This window comes from Kryptolebias marmoratus, linkage group LG7 (assembly GCF_001649575.2).
Source record: "Kryptolebias marmoratus isolate JLee-2015 linkage group LG7, ASM164957v2, whole genome shotgun sequence".
Lineage (NCBI taxonomy): Eukaryota > Metazoa > Chordata > Actinopteri > Cyprinodontiformes > Rivulidae > Kryptolebias > Kryptolebias marmoratus.
This window is the reverse complement of record NC_051436.1, coordinates 12,161,001-12,181,514: the sequence shown is the minus strand read 5'-3', so window position 1 is coordinate 12,181,514 and position 20,514 is coordinate 12,161,001. Positions and strand designations below refer to the sequence as shown.

At 40.6% G+C, this 20,514-nt stretch overlaps 1 protein-coding gene across 5 annotated transcripts in view; it reads left to right on the top strand.

Annotated features, from left to right (window-relative positions):
- Positions 1–20,514, top strand: part of pcdh7b (protocadherin 7b) — a 152,582-nt gene that overhangs the window by 4,546 nt on the left and 127,522 nt on the right. The window lies entirely within an intron of this gene.

Sequence of the window (20,514 nt, the reverse complement as noted above, 5' to 3'; positions counted from 1 at the left end):
CTTAATCGTGTCAAGCCCTGACCTGCCCTCTGTCTGTGCCTTTTCTTCTTGTGGATTGTAGAAGGAAAAAAGGACAAATGCATAAAAAGGAGGCTTGCATCGTCAATGCGACTTGGCATTTGATTTGTGAGTCAGTTTTACAGTCTCTGTGTATAGGAACACCTATCCATCCAGGAGATCATATTAACATTTTTCTTTGCTTTGAGGTCTGCATCAATTCATTGACCCACCGGGTAAAACTGGGCTTTTTATTTCACCTCCCATAGTGCACCTCAGTGTCTTGTGCTCCTTTATCTTTTTGCTTTTCTACAAATATTTGCCATCTGCTTCTCCTCCACCCTCCAGTTAGCCTTACCCCTGTTCTCTAGACTATGCTTTTCTTCTGTTTTCTTGTCGGGGACTTTTTTTTTCCTGTTTGCAAGGCATTTGATTTGATATCAAAATTACAAGAAATGCAAGCTTCTTTTAACCTGTATACATTATTGTGGCAATATTTTTCAGTGTTAGGTGCAACAGCGTGGAGGAATAAAGTTAAAAACTTAATGAAACAAGCTGATTTTCAGTTCTCAGGAAAAAGAACAATATCCTTGTACATTATGCTTTAATGAATTATTGATCTTTCTTTTACTTGGTTTCAGCGCTACTCTTAGAATTCAGAAGTGTTTCCTGCTCACCCCCCCCACTTTTTTTCATCCTCTTTTTTTCCTTCTTTGAATATTGTTCCTTTGTTCGGTTTTCACATTAGATGTTCATTGTTGATTTTTCTGCTCAAACTCTCCTTCGGGCATTCATATTCAGTAAGGCCTTTGCATCTCTTCGTCATCCGTGTTGCCTTTTTTCTTCTCTCCTTTTCCTCCTGTTTTTTCAGCCTCAGCCACATCACACCCTTTACAATGGTACTCTCTTGGCATTTTTTTTCTCTTTCTGTCAGTAGTTTCTTTTTTTAATCTTCACTCTCATGTCTCTATAACCCCTATCCCCATCCCTTTTTTTGCTATTCCTCCTCTCAAATCATTTCAGTTCCCCCTCCCGCTCTGTCAGTTACAGCCTCTAATATGGTGTATTCACTGAACTGTTTCCCAGAGTGTGAGGAGTGCTGTTGCTTTCGGATGTCTCCTGCATAATTAAAAGGGCACTCTATTTGCTGCCGTGGCAGCAGCATGTATTGTGTGTCACTACGCTCCGCTTATATAATTTATTTATTTATTCCTCACATTGATGCTGCGGAAAGCCTTATGGGCTACACTAAAGTCAGTTTGCAACACACCAAAGGAGTTTCTTTTTTTTTTTTCCTTCAGGTTTGAAATCTTAAATATCAAAAGAATGTCAAAGCATCTACAGGGCAACATCATCCGTGTTTACTATGCGGTGCAGCTGGTTTGGCATTTAAGATACAATAGCAAGCAGGTATTCCGATTAACTTTTTATACCTTATGGGCTCGGCAAACACTGGTTGTTGCTATTCTACAGAGGGCGAATAGGGTGGAGTTTAATGTCTCCAAATGAGATCTAATTGACGAGAAGGTGTTTGCTCATGTGCTCCAATTATGGCATTTAAGAGCCACCGCTTTATAAGATTAAGCAGTGAAGTGGTCATGCTTTTGATTTTAGGAACACTACATCTAAAAATATTCTGTTGTCTGCTAAGGGCCACTTTAGCTAAATACATCATAAAATGTTCAAGGACGTGTGCATGCTTCTAGGCTTTTTATAGAAAATAAGAATTAGTGACAAAAATTCCTAAGAAAATGTAACACTGGGGTTTTTTTTTTGGACTTCACGTTTGATTTATCCATGTTTTATCTTAACCACGTGTATACAATTTTCTAACATTTGGCCTCGAGCGCGGCTCTTCCTGTTTGAAGTATTTGGATATACGAGAAGTAATGATACGGAATATTCTTCCACGGGTGTGTGGGAGGAGATAGAGACAGGCGCAAGAAAGACGGCCCTGTTAGTGGTGGAGAGAATGGCCCTCACTGTTTCACGAAAGACTTGAGGTTTGGCTGAAAGATAGAGAGAGGTTGGGGTGGTGGTGGAGGGAGACGGAGAGTAGGGCTCGAACATTGACAGTAATCTCTTGAGGTATCGGGTTCTGTCTTTCTCCCTCCTCGCCCACCTAATCTTACAATATCTGCACAGGCAACCTGCTTGGGCAGGTAACCAGGCAACTGGGGGAGTTTATCAGTGAGGTGAACCTTTCTTTTTTAGCCCATCAGACATTTAAACAGTCATTAAGCTGAGCTAAGTGTGGGGAAGATGCCAGGGTGTCACCTAGCAGCTGTTGAGGATCACGTTTCACCTTTTCTGGTTGTGTTATTGGTATTTTTTCCTGTTCTAACCATGACTATTTCTTTCTTGCATGCCAGTTGTGTCCAAAGGTTGATGAGTAGTGTTTTCTCTTAACAGAGCACTTAACTTTATTACTTTTGGCAGTAGCTTGTGTTCTGACTAGTGCCAGAAAATAACACAGTCCAACCGTAATGTGGGGAGAAATGAAATCACTTAGCCATCGAATTAGCAGAGCCCATCAGCATTTTGTTCTATCATTGCACTTCAAAGCACTACTTGTGCCCAGGTGGATCACTTTTAATCAGCGGTGAGCCACAGAGGTTTGGGTTCTGTACTTTTGCAGCGTAGCCCCTCAGGGCAGACGAAGGCCTGATCTACCCACTTAAATCAGGTTTTCTTGCCTCGGGGCTGATGCAGCAAGACGAACAGGACTTTGCCCTTAACTCAGCTCCCAGTGCTCCCCCCCCACCTCACCACCACCCCTATTGCTTTGACCAGCTGTTCCTCAGGTCCTATGTTGTGGCTGCGTAGCATCTAATTTGCAAAGGGCAAAGCCCTCCCCCCTCTTGGCCTATCATGCTCTTACTGGACAAACAATATCACCATGCAAATGGAGGTCACCAGGGTAGTGTTTGTAGCCAAAACATCGGATGTGACTGCCCTTGAGGTTCCAGGCAGATCAGGAAACCAATATGGAAATGTCGCACTTTGCCTATGGACTCATTTGTTTCAGGCTAAGAAATGTAGCTGCCTAAACACCTACGAAAAAAGCCACAAGTCACTCTGAGTGGCCCTTGTGGGACACTCAGTTTTAAACAGATTTTTGTATAATTAAATTACAAAATACAAATGTAAAAGGTACCAAACTCCCCCTGAGGGCTCTCTAAGGGGTTTAAGCTGTGCAAACAATTTAAAAGTAAGTCACGTTTAGCTAGGTAAAGTCCTGAAAGACCTAAAAGAAGCATTGGTCACTGACACAGGTCTTTTTTTGTGTTGGAGAAAATCATCCCTAAAATCCAGGATAGTGTCTAAGGAAAGAAAAAAGAACCATCTGTAAAGCCTTTAGCAAGAAATAAGAAGATACGAAGCGAGCTGGTTTGTTTATTGCCACATTAATATTAGCGCTTGTCCTTGGTCCTGCTGACTGTGGCTAACGTTATCAAAATTGTTTTGGATCTATTACAGCTTAATTCAATCTGTGGCTGCTCAGGCTTTTTGTTGTTTACGTTCCGAAAAGGAAAATGGAAGGAGTAAGAGAGCACAGTAATACTCATGAAATTGCAGTGGGCAGCATTTTCTGGTATAATTTTGTTTGGGTGATTTGAATGCATTTGCTCCGAGGCAATTACTAATCTAAGGATTAGACATACCTGATATGCAGGCAGAAATGGTGGGGAAAACTGCAAAGAGATTGCCATAGCTGCTTGCTATAGTGTCTGCAATATTACTCTGCATAATGTTTTAATACTGAGGCTTTTTCCCTTTTTACCTATAGGCGAAAGCACGAACAGTACGCTTTTCTCTTTGGTCTTTTCTTTTTTTTTTGCCTTTCTACAAACACGTGCCACTGGAGCTCAGTCACATGCAAATAAATACTTCTGACTGAAGAAGCCTCAACACTTGTCATGATAGGATGGCAAAAAGGCAGAGAGGAAGAGGGGAAGTGAAGAAGGAACAAGACAAGAAATTTAAGCCGCACGCCACCTTGATTGCTCTCCATGCAGCTGATTGTAAGTGGCAGTGTTGAGGATGCCACCTTCTTCTCGCCGCTTCTTTCAATTTGGTGTCATCGAAAATGGAATTTCATTTCATACTCAGCAGCGATCACATTAGATAGGGCTCACCAGGATAAAGCCGATTCATATTTGCAGATTTGCCTTTTCCTGAGGCACTATCAATCACCGCACACTCGCCTGTACTGTGGACTTGTTTTTCACGGCAATTGTTAGAAGGAGTTTGTACAGTAAATTGACTTTTACAGGGCTCCCAAGGTTTATGATATGCCATGCTAGCCGGGGTTGTTTTCTCCATAGCTGCCCTCTTGTATCGACTCTCGGTTTCAGAATCCACTAAATGAGAACATCACTTAGCTCCACTGCTGCAGAACCCTGGGGAATAGTTCTCTACGGAGGAGCTGGATCACAACACGGATCAAACATAAGATTTGTTGTCTGTGACACTAATAGGCAAAATAATAGTGTTGTTTTTACTGACATTGTAGCTCATCAAAACAGCAATCATGTCTGACAAAGTCAGATAAATTGACTGTTTTTTTTTATTATTTTTGGTCCTGTTTTGCAGTAAAGGTCACAGGCCGTTTGTTCTCTTGATGCTGATCCAAACAGGTGGCATGGGAGTTTCTGCATCTGCGTGTGTGCTTTTTGTTCTCCCTACCTCTCTGACAAGTTGAAGCACCATAGTGATGAATCAGATGTATCGCTTTCTGTCAGCGTCACTCGGACAGGTCCCAGGTGTCAAGGGAGCTGCCAGCGGGGTCTGCGGCCTCCGGTTATGAAGCAACGATTTAAACCCCTTTTCAGCATCAGCCCTGTTGTCACATGTGGCTTCATGAAGCCATAAAAACCAGATGTATTATTTTCCCCCAAATTGCCACCTTTAAAGTCCCATCAGCTATTAAAAAAGCTCCTTAGGTCAAACTGAACTTTATTTTCAAAGTGTAACAGGTGAATTAAAAAAAAAAACATTTTACCTTTTACATTCAAAAACATGACTGAGTCACATAATGAATTGAATAAAATAAATGGTCAATTCATATCAACAAATGGGTTGAGTTTGGGTTGAATAAATCAGTAACCAACAATTTACCAACCTAAACTCAATACAGTCATGCTGAGTAATTTTTACTCACCCACTGACCAGTAGATGAGATTTCGACACTGAGTCGAGTCATAACCCTAATTTTTTTTTTTTTTGGAAAATTTTGGCCATGATTAGCTCAGGCAAGTTCATTCTTATTATTTAATTTTTTGCTACACAAACATGAAAATTACCAGAGAGCACCAGCTTGGATTGCAACATGAACTGAAACAGTTGATTTGCTGTCTGGACATCAAAGAACTCGTTTCACTCACTTTTCAGTCATAAATATTGCTGTTATAATGTCAGTGTCATCAGTAAAACACTTTTACTTTGTTTAAAGCATAAATTAATTAGTCATTTCATGGTCAAAAGACATTTTGATTGTGTACAGGGGAGTAAAACCCCAGATCCCAAGTACAGTAAACTCTGGTTCTAAAAATACAACATGTTCAGCTCCTGTAAACTGGGTTCTGCTGGCTTCAGTTCCCAACAACTAAAGAAGGTGGGGACACTTATCATTAATATATACCGCCTATGGTTCAAAACAGGTGAACAAGGAGACAAAAGCTTAATGGGTATTACTATAATGGGCAGATGAAAACACAAAATAATATTCAACTTAAAATGGTGTAGAAACATCAAGGCTGACAATGAGATATCTTCAGAACATTTTACAACTAGGAGTTTAACCTAATTGTAAAAAAAATTGGGAGTTCTTTTGCAACTTGAGCTGAACTGCGTAAGATTTTAGTCATATATTGGTAGCGACCAACACAGCTCAGTAGGATAAGAGACACCTTACAATGAAAAGATCTTTATGTGATTTTGCTAAAAGTAGTTGACACAAATGTGCTTTAGATATCTACTTTCATTTTTAGACTTAGTTTATCCGAATTTTAGCTGAGACACTGGCACTTTAAATTTTTAGTCTTTCCAACCCAATAATGATTGGTGTGTTGTCAACCTTAACGTACCCCTTAGTTATTTTATTAGAGCTTGGCAAAGATTTTGAAAGATGCTGGATTTGAAGAGTAAGTGTAATTTTTGACCATAAAAAGGTACAACCTTCAGTGTGGGTTCAGAAGCATCTGTTCTGTCTCTCCTCTTGTATTCTTTTGTGCTCTTTTGTATTGAGAATCTGCCTAAATATTAAGACGGAGTTAAAACTTGACTAAATTAGGCATTGTAAGAATTGTCTGCAACAAATAGTGAATCTCCCAATTTTTTTCAAACCACATGGCTTTTTTTAAACACGCTACAGTTGGACATATTTTCTAAGCAGCCGACGATAATGGATATGACTTGACTTGGGAAATGGAGGGAAAGGACAGCTTGACTGCTTCTATTAGTCCCGTTTTGGTGCAGCTCCTGCCATGTGCATGTCCCCCTCCCCAAATGAGATTATATGTGTATGAAACAGGAGGTAGAGCACTCACCGACTATCCATCAAAGCCTGGGGGGACGTGTGTGTGTGTGTGTGTGAAAGTTTGTGTTCTCAGCGGGCGCGCTCGCTGTGTTGATGCACATGTGGATGGGTGTGATGAAATGTGTGGGTGTACAGTATGAGCTTGTGTGTGTGTTTGTGTTTACCCAAGGAATGCAGTTCATTATATTTGTCTGTGTGTCTGGTTTATTACAGATCCACTTTTCACACATGCGTACTGAGGCAGATGGAGCCCAAAGGCTCGAGCAAGACTTTATTTTGTTAAAATTTCATGACAAGATCAGGAAGTTAATGACATGCCTTTTCTTGACTCCAAATTTTGAACGTCTTTGCCCATTACTGAGCAACTGGTCACCGCTGTGATGCGCGTATACTGCCTGTATTAAACTGTGGATGTGTGCGAAAGAGCAGAAATATTCATTAGCGAAGCACTGGCAGAGGGGCAGCAGAAGGCCCCCGTATCGATGCAGCCTTACCTGGCAGAGAGCAGGCTATTAGCCAGCCCCGATAAATCTTGTCACAGCCAGGAAGAATCTGCCTGCCTGCCGAAGAATGAAGGTCACAGGGCAGCTGGAGTTACGATGGGCCTCGCAAGGTGGCTGCTATCAAATCAAATGAAATATGAAGTCCAGCTGTTTTTTTTTGTTTTTTTTTCCAAATTCAAATTTTTCAATTTGTTTCTCTCCCGTCTCCTTCTGCACTCTGTTTTGGTATGCTGCATACAGCAATGTTGCATGAAAAATTAAATGTGACCAATTTTTTCCTGAATATTGTTAATTTATTGAAATTACTTTAAATATTTCTGTTATTTTTGCCATCGTGATTTATTGTAGACTTAACTTAAAATCATGGACACTGGCACTAAGTTTGTCCAACAGATTTCATTCATTTATCAGACATGGAGCAAACAAAGTGCTTTCATTCTTTAATGTTAGGATTTAAAGAGCTCCTATTAGGCTGAATTACTGGGTCACTGCTTAATTTTGGACTCCTATTATAACAGGTTTATATGCTGTTCCTTATACTGTCCAATTGCTGAAGAATATCTTGTTGCTTTCTGTTGGAACCACTTTGTTTAACTTCCTGTCTTTTTGAGGTCCCCCTCATGAAAGACCCAGTTTGTTTGATTTTAAAGATATAGTTTATATCATTTGAAGTGAAGTTTTGTTAAATAAAAGGTAATGAACAATAATGTCTTATTGTAAATAGCTGTTTAAACAGAATTTGAAAAAAGAAGATAGAAAATTTAAAGTTTGACCAGATTGTTGAGCTAGGTCAAGTGAGACCAGGAGCAAAGTTGATTGTTGCCATCTCAAACCAACTTCAGTCGGAAAAATATATGTGGTTTATTCGAACGCTACTATATAAACTATTTTATATTGCCATGAAGGTCACATTACATGGTTATTTATAGAGACGTTTGTTTTTTGCAAGGACATAGCACAACTAGCTAGCTGTAGTTCTTCTAATGCAGCTATGGGACACTTGTAACAGGAATGTCACAACATTTCTGCCAGAACAACCGTGTAATGGAAAATTGATGCAAATGTAAAGGTTTGTAAAGCAATGTTAACGTAAACCATTTAGAAATTTTTGAAATTGAAAGTTTCTTTCAAGATCTAGTTAGCCTGGTATCTCCAAACTCAGGCAGTTCAAAGAGTCATCTACAGTCAAGGCCAAAAGTTCTGAGAGTGGCACAAATTTTGGTTTGCACAAAGTTCGCTGCCTCAGTTGTTATTGTGGCAATTTGTATTAACTTTGGATTGTGAAGATTGATCAGACGAATTGCAAAGTCATTCCCTGCCATGTAAATGACTTTATCACAAAAATTACTGCATTCCAGCCACTGCATTTCAGCCCAACAAAATGTCTTACTAACATCATTTCAGTGATTATCTCATTAACTCAGGAGAAAAGGTTAATGAGGACAAGACAGCTGATATCACTCTGTCATGTTGATTAGAAGAGCAGACTGGTTGCTTTAAAAGTGTAGTGGTGCTTTTAAGTTTTCTTCTGTTAACCATGGTTACATCCAATGAAACATGTTCAGTCATCATTGCATTGCATCAAAAGGGATTCACAGTGAAGGACATTGCTGATTGTAAGATAGCACCCCAATCAACCATTTATCAAATCATCAAGAACTTCAGGGCACCCAAGAAAGTCAAGCAAGCATCAGGACCACCTCTGCAGCTACAAGATCAGGTCATCACCAGTGCAGAGCTTGCTCAGGAATGACATAAGGCAGGTGTGAGTGCATCTGAACGCAAAGTGAGATGAAGGCTTTTGGTGGATGGTTTGGTGTCAAGAAGGGCAGCAAAGAAGCCACTCCTCTCCAAGAAAAACATCAAGGACAGACTGACATTTTTGCAGAAAGTATAGGGATTAGACTGCAGAGGGCAGGTGTAAAGTTATTTTCTCTGATAAAGCCCCTTTCAGAATGTTTGGGACATCTAGGAAGAGAAGAGAAGAAATGGTGAGTGCTAACATGAGTCCCGTGTTTTTGGCTAACACTGCCATGAATAAGGAATGGTATCAAAACATCCTCCAAGAGCAGCTTCTCCCAAAGGTTTAGGTGCGATTTGGAGATGAACAATGTTTTTTCCAGCAACCATGTGATAACCAAGTGGCTCGATGAACATAACATTGAAACTTTGGGTCCATGGCCAGAAAACTCCCCAGATCTCAATCCCATTAAGAACTTGTGGTCAAGCCTGAAAAAAGAGGGGGCACAAACAAAAACTCAGAAGCTGTGATCAACTCCAAACACTGATTAGGCAAAAATGGGTTGCCATCACTTAAGATTTTGCCCAGAAGCTGATATCCAGCATGCCGAGGCGAACTGCAGTCTTCAAGAAGAAAGGTCAACACTGTAAATATTAAGTCTTTGCTTAAACTGGATGTATTTGTCAATAAAAAGGCTAAAAATGTACAGAATTCTTATATTGTACTTCATTATACCATATAAGCATATGACAAAAACTGAAGCTCCAAAATTTGTTGTTGTTCTTTCAGCTGCTCCCTTCTTCAGGGGTGGCTACCCTGAAGAAACTCATATTAAAGATTTTGACAATTGTTTAACGCCGGATGGCCTTCTTTGTCCCAATCTCAAAACTTTTAGCCACGACCGTACAGAACCCCACTTCAAAGGACCCAAACTGTTGCTTAATATCTGAATAATCAATGGTATTGGAATCCAAGACCATGTGACCAAGACATGACCATTTTCTTTGTTTAGGGTTTTACAATGTTCATGTGTTGTGAAAATGTATTACATAGTGATGTAGATATGAAGGATACTTTAAGAAAAGCATGGTCTGCAACTCAGGTAACTAGGCAGTTTAGCCGTTTTATCAAACTAAAAAGAAATTATGATACAGAAGATTATATTTCCAGTGAAGGTTATATTATGATGCCAGTGTAAACAGTGTTGCATATAGTCTGGCACTAGGCATTATATGTTGCATATTCTTATCACCCAGCACTGTTGGAAATTGCAGTATAAACTGGCCATGGCTGTAATGCTGACTTTAGCCAGACAAATTCTTCTGTGGATTGAGGAGCTTCAGACATTTAATATGGTCTCGTGTATTGATCCGCGGCACCTTGCCCTATAGCCTGTTTATTATCTAGCTTAAGTTTCACCTTTTGCTCCTTTTCTCACACAAGCTCAGGAGATGGAGTCCTCCTAGTTATTTTTCCATCTCGCCTAATGGCAACAGTGTTCTTCGTAACGACTACAAACAGTCAATCAAACTGCCCGTCAGCGAAGAACTGGTGGCCGATTTGATTTGCGGAATAACCAGGTGAACTCTTGAATAATAACATTTTCTGAACTGTGGTTTTTGCTCGGTTCGCCTTCCTTTTGGAAGGAGTTTGTAATCAAGACTGGAAAGGAAAAAAAAAAAACTGGTCTTTGACATGGTTCATTTACTCGGAGGTGCTCCAATGCTACACTTGGGACACAATAGCCAATTGTAAATTACAGAGTGGATTCAGTGGTGAGAAGTGCCTTGGGTGGGGTGGGGTGGGGAAGCTGGGCCACAGAGGCGAGGGGAAAATAGGGAATGTTGTTATGTTTGTTGTTGCTTGCTTCCAGCTTGATGAGGTCTGGGATTGGGGGAGAGGCAAGGGTATCAATCAAATTGACATGTTTGGGGGTGGTAAAATGATTAGAATAATGGTAAACAAAACCGCTTAAACATGACTCGGTTTCTTTTTTACCCCTCAACTTTATTTCAAACCCAGGCTTTGCTTAATAAGCTTCAATTAACGTCAAATTCATCACTTTTAATCTGCCCGTAATGATATATTAATAACAGTCTTCAGCAGAAGGCGGCAAAGTGCTGACAACATGAGCGCATAAAGGAAGCCTATAACGCAGTGAAGAGCTCTTATGAACTGGTGACGTGAGGAGTGCTCAGTGTGACTGTGACAGGCGGCAAAGTGCCCCACGTATGGGTGACATTTACAAGTGTTTTTGTAGGGTGTGGGGGGGAAATCCCCAGCTGGACCGCAAAAGTGGTGCCGATTACTTTGTTTAATCGCCATCAGAATTCTGCGAGGGCTGCTGAAAATGTTTGAGTAGCACAGATGACTTTCCCCCCGTGAAGCCAATTGCAGACTATCGTTTGATGTCTAAGCAAATGTGTTTAACATGCATAACCGCTCTTGCCTCCTTTGCCTTCCTCTGCACATTTGAAAGATTTACGTCTCTCTGTATGTGTGTGTGTGTGTACTCTTTTGAATCTCTTTGAATAAAGCTATTCTTTTGCCGTGGCAGCCTCTTCTCCCAGTGAATCAGGAACATGACATGACAATTGGAGACCTTGTAATTTATGTTTAAAATGCCACCGTTATCTATGCCAGAGTGGGTTTGTTTGAACACGAAGCCATACCAGCTAAGGTCCTGAGCTGCTCTTTAAACCATATGCTTGTGTTTGCGCAGGAATCCTTGGTGGGCTATCTATTGTTACTATGGCAATATACCTCCAACACATTTACCCACACCAACTGCAACTTATCTCATAGCTTCGTGACTGAAGTCTTTTTCAAATGCGTTCTCCTATTTTGCGTTTACCCAGTACTTTGGACACTTTAGACTCATTGCTGAATTCAGGAGTGACACTGCCCCCCTGAAAAGGTCACAGTAACATAACAGCACTGGCACAAAGTTGAATTAAGTGCGGAAATTGTTTTGATAAAGCCAACTGGACAATAGAGAGTATTTAAAAACTGAATGCCCCTTAACACTAACTTGGCAGCAGTTCACTTTACCACAGTGGGTTCATTTTACCCTTGTGGCACAGCTCGTCAGGAATCCTTATAATCTGTATGACCTTATCAGTTTTTCACATCATTGTGAATGAATTTTGGCCCACTGTTTTTCCCCAACTTATCTTCAGCTGAGAAGGTTTGCAGACATTTGTTTATGCACGGCTCTCTTAAGGTCCTGCCACATAATTTCAATCAGGTTGAGGGTCATTGAAATACCTAGATTCTTCTTCTTTTCAGCCATTCTTTGTAGATTTGGGGATGTGTGAAAGATATTTTTTCTGTTGCATGACTCAGTTTGGTCTAAGCTTTAGCTCTGTTCGACAGATGGCCTCATTTGATTCTAGAAGACTTTGTTCTACAGATGAGTTCATGTTTGTCTCAATGACTGCAGGGTACTTAGGTCCTGTGCCTGAAAAACAAGTCGATATCATCAGACCTCCACCACTGTGCTTGACAGTTGGTTTGAGGTGTTTGGGCTGATATGCTGTTTGATTTTTCCCTAATATGTCCCAACATATCTACTCTGGACTCATCTGTCTAACAGACATTATTCCAAAAGTTTTGTAGTGCATTCAGATGCAACTTTGCCCTTTTTGCTTTGAGTCTTTGATTCATATAATCATATTAGTAGAGTGAAAAGATCAGTGAATGTTTTCTGTTTAGCTCAAGGCCGGTACTTTGGTAATACTTAGAAAGCAGTCTGCATGCTGATTAACCTTATTTGACATCTACTCGGCATTTGGAAGCTGTGCGAAACATGAATCGGCTTGAAAAACAAAATTTGCAACGTCTTTTTGAACAGAGAGGTGAGAATGAGCATTATGCGGCCAAACAAAGCAGCTAAGATGTTTCAATCACATTTCCATCCCCTTTTAAGAAAAGAAACTCCTTGCAAGGTCAAGACTGTCACTGATGCGCCACATTCAAATATAGTGTTTTCAATCATCTCCAGAGTATAAAACAGCCATGAATCTTAAAGACAGATGAAACAAGTTGTCCGTATTTCATCTCACATCTGGGGAGAATGACGGCTGAATAGCAATGAATTCATCGAGACAGATTAAAAGAGCCGGTGTCAAGGATCAAAAAGGGAAGAATGTTGAATACCTTTACTAACCGAATGACCTAAAGTGTGTGCGTGTGACGCCTGGAAGACAGCAAAGAAAAAGAAAAAAAAAAAGGTTTAGGTTCTGAAGTTTGCAGGAAACTCATTAGCCCACAGCTTGAAAACCAGAAGCTGGAACAACTGGAGAGAATTGCAAGAGGTGCTATGTTTGTGTGCCTGCACCCGGACGTGTGTGCAGAACCAACACAAACAGTGTCTAGCAGCAACACTTCACATTAACGACTCTCGGTACAAATGCAGCCAAATAAAGTGGGACTTCGCCTGTGTGGCGACATGAATGTGTTTGATTGGAAGTTGTGGCAGAATTGCTTGCACACTTGCAAATCTGCATATTGAAATACTGGGAAAAAAAGTTTTTTTTTAATGCAGTAGAAGTCTGAAGAAAATTCTTTAAATACAATACTTAGCCCAGCTCTAGGTTTTAAAAAAAGGCACAGGCTGCCTTTAGAAACACACCAGGGTTTCTGTTTGATTGCTAGCCTCAGTGTCTCTGCAGACTTTGTGTCAGACCTCATAATGAGCACTGTGGGCAGTGAATGGTGTGTACTTCTGCAATCGAAGGGCAAAAAAAAAAAAGGCTTGCATGCAGGTGGGTCTTTGCATCTTCCCCAGGTGCTGGATATTATTATTTTTCCTGCCTGCCTGCGGTGGTCGGGTCTGATTTTTCATGTTTGTTCCTGAAGGTGAGACCCTGTCAGAGTCGGAGATGTTTTTATCAACATTCAGAAGAGATAGAAAGAGCTCGAGACTGAGAAGGACAGAGGAGAAAATTGCCAGGGATTGCCAAGATACCAGTTCAACTTCAGACTGTCACAGAAGAAGTGACGGGCGATATTATTTGTACAACTCATATTTCCCAACGTTCATGTGATTTTTCCTCTAGATATACTGTCAAAATGCACGCGTCCTTACTACAATTTATGTTCGTCACCTTACAGTGTGATCCGAGAGTGATGCATCATGGGGGTAATGGACGCTGCTGCCTCACGTGTTTACCTTGCACGGGCGCAATGACAACAATTGCATCAGGAGGAGGCCCTTTTGTGCGACACGAGCTGATACACGGAACGGGAGTGACAGGCTTGAAAAATTGGCAAACAGCGTTTGCTGGAAGGTTTCCTCGGGGCTTGGGTACCTTTGAAATCATGTGCGAATGCAGAGGACTGTGAATGAAAAATAGCTGTGTGATCCTGCCATGTTGCTTCTGTCAAGAATGCCTGATTTTTTTTCTCTCTCTTCCTCCCTCCCACAGATTGCTGTCATCCTCATCTGCCCCTCAAAGCTTGCTTTTTCTCTCCCTCTCTCTCTCTGCTTCTCATCATCTCTGTTTTAACACTCCATTCTCTCAGCAACATACCCTCCTCCACCTCGTTTCATGTGTTTCTCTTTCTCCTTTTTTCTCACACTTCCACCCGCCCCGCCATCCCACCCCCTCCCTCTGTTTCTCCAAGCTTAGCGGACGTGGTTATTTAAGGCTTAGGATCCATAAAACCCGCCTTAGGTGTGTTTGCTTTTGTTACATTCCCAAAATGCTGCATTGACTGCCACATTGTTAGCTGCTGATCCTTGTTCAGCCGCTTCCCGTCAGAGGAGAGTTTCGTGTGGTTTCAGTGGCGAGTTGAGACCGAGGCGGGGGGCTCCGAGATCCAATCAGCGGGTTTTAAGTAGTTGAGCTGCCACTTAGCTGGGAAGGACGTGGCTGGGGATTCCTGCCCCTGCCTCTCAAACTGTTGACATGAGCTTTTCCACAGCTAAGATGCTCCTCAACTGACATGCAAGCAGATCTGAGATCAACATTACCACCACTCCTCTAACCCTTAAATGAAATATTCTCAGTTTTTGTTCATTGGCTGGCCTTGACGAGCTCCACCTGCTACTTCATCACACAGTTAATGTTAGTCTTGAATCTTGCCTCTTCTGTTCTTTTTAGTAAAGTTGTAGTGTACACTTAGAAGTTCCTATATGTTTACAATTTCCTTTTGTTTACCCGATTTGCTCTCTTGCTCATCGCCAAAGGCAATGATGTGTTTGCCCATGTCTGTTACTAGAATACCTCACAATCCGGCAGATGAGTTTTAATGAAACTCCCAAATGAAATCATACAACTCATTAACCTTTGGAGTTTACCTGATTAAAGATACCTGCCACTGCCAGTCAGCATTATCTGACATAAAAATGACTATAACTCAGTCAATTGAGCTCAAAATCTGGAGTTGTAGTAGCCGAAAGTCATTCGCAGCACAACACTTTGAGCAATTAATGCATCTCTGTGAGATTTTGCGGTACCGCCTGAGGCATGCATGACATTATTTTAAGGTTTGACCAAAACAGCTAACCCTAACCGCCCCTTGATATGAGGACTTTTTAAGTGAAGTGAAGTCAAATTTATTTCTAAAGCACTTTTCAGCAACAAGGCGATACGATGTGCTTTACAACATTTTACACAAAAATACAGAGTCAAAACACACATAACAATATCTAAAATATGAACCGGGACAATCTAAATGAAATCCAAGATAATCTAAATAAAATCATGAGTCTAAATGAAATCATGAAGCTAAACATCTAAATGAAAAAACACACACAAGTTAAACTGAGGAAAACCAAACTAAGATATAATAAAAAAAAAGATATATAAAAAAACAAACAAAAGGAAGACAAAAATACTAGGCTTGAATTTTGTTTGTTTTTCAAATTCTTGTATTTGTTTGCATTTTTTGTTTATTTTTTGTATTTATTAATGTTTTATTTTTTTGTTAGTCACAATCACAATATAATGAGGATAAAACAACACAGTTACTAGATGAGAACCTAAGGATTTTGCTAAGAAAGCTTTAATATATGTAGAAAGGTAGTGTAATTATATTTATACAAGACATATATTCAGATGTTTTTTTTAAACATTAGCAGGTTGTGCTTTAGTTCATTACATGGAAATGATGAAAATCTTGGTTTTACTGTGTGGAATAAATGCATGCTTGCTTTCCTTCTTTTTGTTTTGCTTTGCTTTTTTTGGAAAAAAAAAGAAATGGTGGCCTTGTTTTGGTCCTATAGGAAGTGAATATTTTGCATAATGAGAAATCTAAATAAAATTAAAGAAAAAAAAACAGCTTCAACATAACTGCTCACAGTGCTAGACACACTGTGTGTGTATGTGTGTGAGGGAGTTGTTTCAACCAATTAGTTGTTTCTTTCTCTCTGGAATATACTTTTTTTTTTTTTAGCCTTATTGCGACTCAAACCAGAGAGTCGCAGCATGATTCCTCCTGCTCAACATCTGTCCCAGATTGCTCCAGCCTTCCTAATTAAACCCTGTTTACCTCCACACATTCTTAAAGTAGACTTCTGACTAGTTCTTAGGCACAAGCTCCTCAAAGCCCTGTTTAAATCTTGCAAGCCTGATGATGAGAGTGCTGGTGCCGAAGCAAAAATGAGGGATTTCGCAGGAAAGCCAACGGGAGCCTCCCCTTTCTGCATCCATGTCTGACATTTGTGATTCCGTTTCTCCACCGTACCGCAGGATAAAAAACATTCTTTAATTACTGCTTTGAACAGCGCTTAAACATTGTTTTGGTAGATTTATCGGGAGGAGCTAAAGTATAAAAGTAGAAGAAGGGAGGGGAGGAGGAATTCAAAGCTTATGGCAATTTTCAATCATACATTTTTAATGTTTATTGCACTGCTTCTTAATTAAATCCATGCATCAGAATATAGTGAAAAGCCTTCTATCAGTTGGGGAATGCTGGAGGGTGAGCGGCTGACAAATTTAAAATTGAAATTTGTAGGAATGTCCATTGATTCTCCCCAAGCAAGACTTTTATATATTTTTAGTGTCAGACTGAGCATTTGACCTTTGGCTTTGGAGCAGACGGACCAGAAATTACTCAAAGATTTTAATTTTTCATCCTGTGAAAGCAGTTTCATCTATCATTAGCCACTGAAAGGCAAAAGGTGGCCTTGCAGTGTTTGTCTGTCCGTTAGCAAAAAAAGCACTGTACAGATTTTACTGGTTAGGTTTTTCTGAGTCCGCTCAAAGCAGGACCAAAGCAGGACCAAAGCAGGACCAACTGACCTTACAAAAGTAGCTAAGAGTCATCTCCATCATGTACTTCAAGGACTGCACATTGTGCTTAAAACGTTGGCATTAGTCAACCCTGTTTGTCTGTTAGCAAAATATCTCATGAACTATTGGCTGGATTTTAACGAAACTCTTAGAAATCAATCATTAGATTCAACATGCAACAACCTAGAACATGTTACTTTTTGGAGATAACCCAGTTCAAGGTGCTAACCACAGCTAATTGACCTTAGCCACCACAAAAAAACGTCTCTCATTCAGTCACTTTGACAGGCACTGTTATAAAATCTGATCTGGTAGTAGCTGAGTGTCATCCCAACGCATACTCTGAGCAGGAAATATTGTTGACATTTTGTAATGATATTTTATAAGATAAGACGATCTTAGTTTAAAACTGCGGTAGGAGAGCTGGCAGGCTTTTAATTAAATGGAGTGATTGTCACTTTCAAAAGACACAATTCTGAATCTCTCTCTCTCTCTCTCTGACTCACACACACACACACACATTGCATTATCTTGGGCAGCAGCGTGATATAATTAGGAGGAGGTGAGGAGCTCCAAGATGAGGGTCACACTTGCCATTGCGGCTCAAATGCAGATGCTTCCTGGGAGACGCAGCTCGACTAAATTTGGCTGCTCCTGGGTCATTGTTTCATCACAGCCCAGAATGGCTTCGGGGCCTACTTACACTCTGGCTATCTCTGCATCTTACATATACGTTTCAGTTTAAGGTTACTAATGTTGAGAACACGGCTGCTGTCTCTATGCAGTTTCTATACAAGATGTGGTCTTTGTGGCACTGCAGTAATGAGGCTGGAATCTACAATTCTTCAGGATTATTCAGATGCAAACAATTTGCTGGTATCTGGTATCAAAGCACTATTTTTTTTTCCAGAGAAGCAGGATAAAAAAGTAGTATGAGCAAAAAAGCAGCCTCCAAAATAATCCCTTCTTATTACCAACCCATGAAGATTTTAAAAAGGGCAATGAACAAGAAAGGTATGAAGTATAGATTTCCTGTAATGGTGGTGACTGACAACTGTTGGTCCTGCCGTTGGGGTGTAATGGACAAAGAGGAAATCAACGGTGTATAAACACCTGGCCTTCGAGTTAGAACGTTACTCTAATGGGGGTGTTTATAAAGAGCACCTGCTCATGCTCCATCACCCTGTCCAGACGGCCATTTCTGGAACCCCTCAGCACCGGGCTCCAGGATGTAAACCAGTCCATCACGGGTATTAATATAAAACACTGGCAAAACACGAGCTCAGCAGACTTTTCATTGAGTTTTTTTCAGATGCTGCAACATCTCATTTAGTTTTCTATAGTTTTCCTTTTTATTTTCTGGAGTTCTCAGGGCCTTTTTGAATCTTTGGGGGTCTTTGACGTTGGTGCGATTGGCTTTGTGGTGAAGTATTCCAGTTAAACATGGTGGTGTTGTCATTTTCAGAGAGGATGTGGCCAGAAACATTACCAGGAGGACCAGCTAAGTGACAGAAGTTTAACTCTGGTCTAACAAAACCCTGGTAAATGCAAAAACACAATGCAAATTTTCATTTGTAATCTATATAATTACATTTTAAACCCCATTAGATTACATTTTTCTACATGTGATATGCATGTTGCAAATGGGAAAGGTGATTTGGGAACATTTACATGATATAATGTGTGAAGTCCATATACACGTCCATGCACCATCTATGGGATGACACGTGAAAACTATGGTACTAAATGTTTTGGCACATGTAAAGCATGTTTTGCATATGGGAAGCACATGGTTTTAGAATGCTTTTAAGGTAAAATGTGGAAAAATCCATGTCAATTTTCATGTGAAACAGATGGTTTGCACATATGAAAAATGCAATTTGGAAATGTTTTAATGGTAAAATGTGGAAAACCTCATGTAAATTATCATGGGAAACCTCTGATATCACATATGAATTTCACAATACCAGAAGGTTTTCCACATGTGCAACATGGGAAACATGCAAGTTAGGAACATTTTCAGGGTAAAATGCGAAAAACCCATGAAAAACTTCACGTGAAACCTGTGATATTGCTTTTGAACCTCGTGGAATTGCAGGTGTTCACATATGTCAACTTTTACAACATATTGTGCACTTTGCTGAAACTGTTTTTCGCATGTGCCCGCCTTGACACATTATACCATGTTTTTTTTTCACATGCGGACATTGTGTTCAATTCATTTGTTTCTTCTGTATAGTTAAAATAAAGGAGGAAAATAAAAAAGTTGAGTCAACCTTAAGGCACATTTTTGTACATCTTCAAAATTCCAGCCCTCCGTCGATTTCACCTCTGCTGAGGGTAATACGTATCAAAGCTCGGAGACAAAGGCCTTTGAACACTTAGGGATGCCTCCTGAGTCTTTGCTCTGTTCAGGATGAACAAAACAAAAGACATCCCTAACACCCACAGGATTTACCGTCTCATCCTCTCCACGGCCACGTCTACATTTATTAATAGCAAATCTTGTAGGTTGTGATGGATACGGTTAACACTGTCTGAAGTCAAGTTCGGTGGAAATCGTGTGCGAGGCATCTTCCCCTCAGGGAAGAAAGGAAAGACTGAGAGAAGCAAAGAGCTCAACAAAAACAAGCCTTTCTTGTTTTTTTGATTCCACTCAGTGATCACTAATTACAGACTGACAAGGCGCCTGTTAAAAAAAAAAAAAAAGTACAAAAGGGAAAAAAAAAGAAACATGAGAAAAAAACCATTAAAAACCCAGTGTAATTACATTTATTGTGATAAGTTGGAACAAACACAATCTTCTCAGCCTCCAGGGACTTCTGTGGCTGTATATGGATGGAAATGAATCTCTTTTAGTTTGCTAAACAAACTGCGATATCTGAGTAATAAGCTATAGGTCTTTGAAGTAATGAATTATGCTTAAGTCATGGAGGAGTTTTCAGCTATTTCTACACGCCACTTGAATTTGGGGAATGACACACCGCTAAAGATGGGAATAAACTTTGCTTTCATGTTGACAGAAGAGGCCGACGAGGTGCCCTATAGGCTGAGACGGTTGCTCCTGTTTTGTTTTTTTTTTCTTTTTTTTCTTCTCACCACAATCATAAGCTTAGCTCCCCAGAATGCACACCTCAGCATGCCCGGCTTACAGGGGAGAGGAGAAGGGCGGCCCGTGCCTCTGTGTGCCTTCTGCTCGGAGCCTCGAGGCAGGTTGTCGCTGCGACAGTTGTGGTCAAGCTTGGATTAGTGACTTGGTATCAAACTGGATCCACAAGCGGGGCGAGGGTGCGTGGAAAATTGGACGGGTGCCCAGGTTAGCTCGCAAGCGCCTTTGTGGTTTCCTTGACAAGGTGGAGAGACCTGTTTTGGTTTGTGTGTTTGCGAGGGTGTGTCCATCCTGTTCTGTCAATGTGGAATGTGAAAAGGCTTCTCCTGTTTATGCTCATAGTACTAGTTATGACTCCCCCCCCCCCCCCCCCCCCCCCCCCC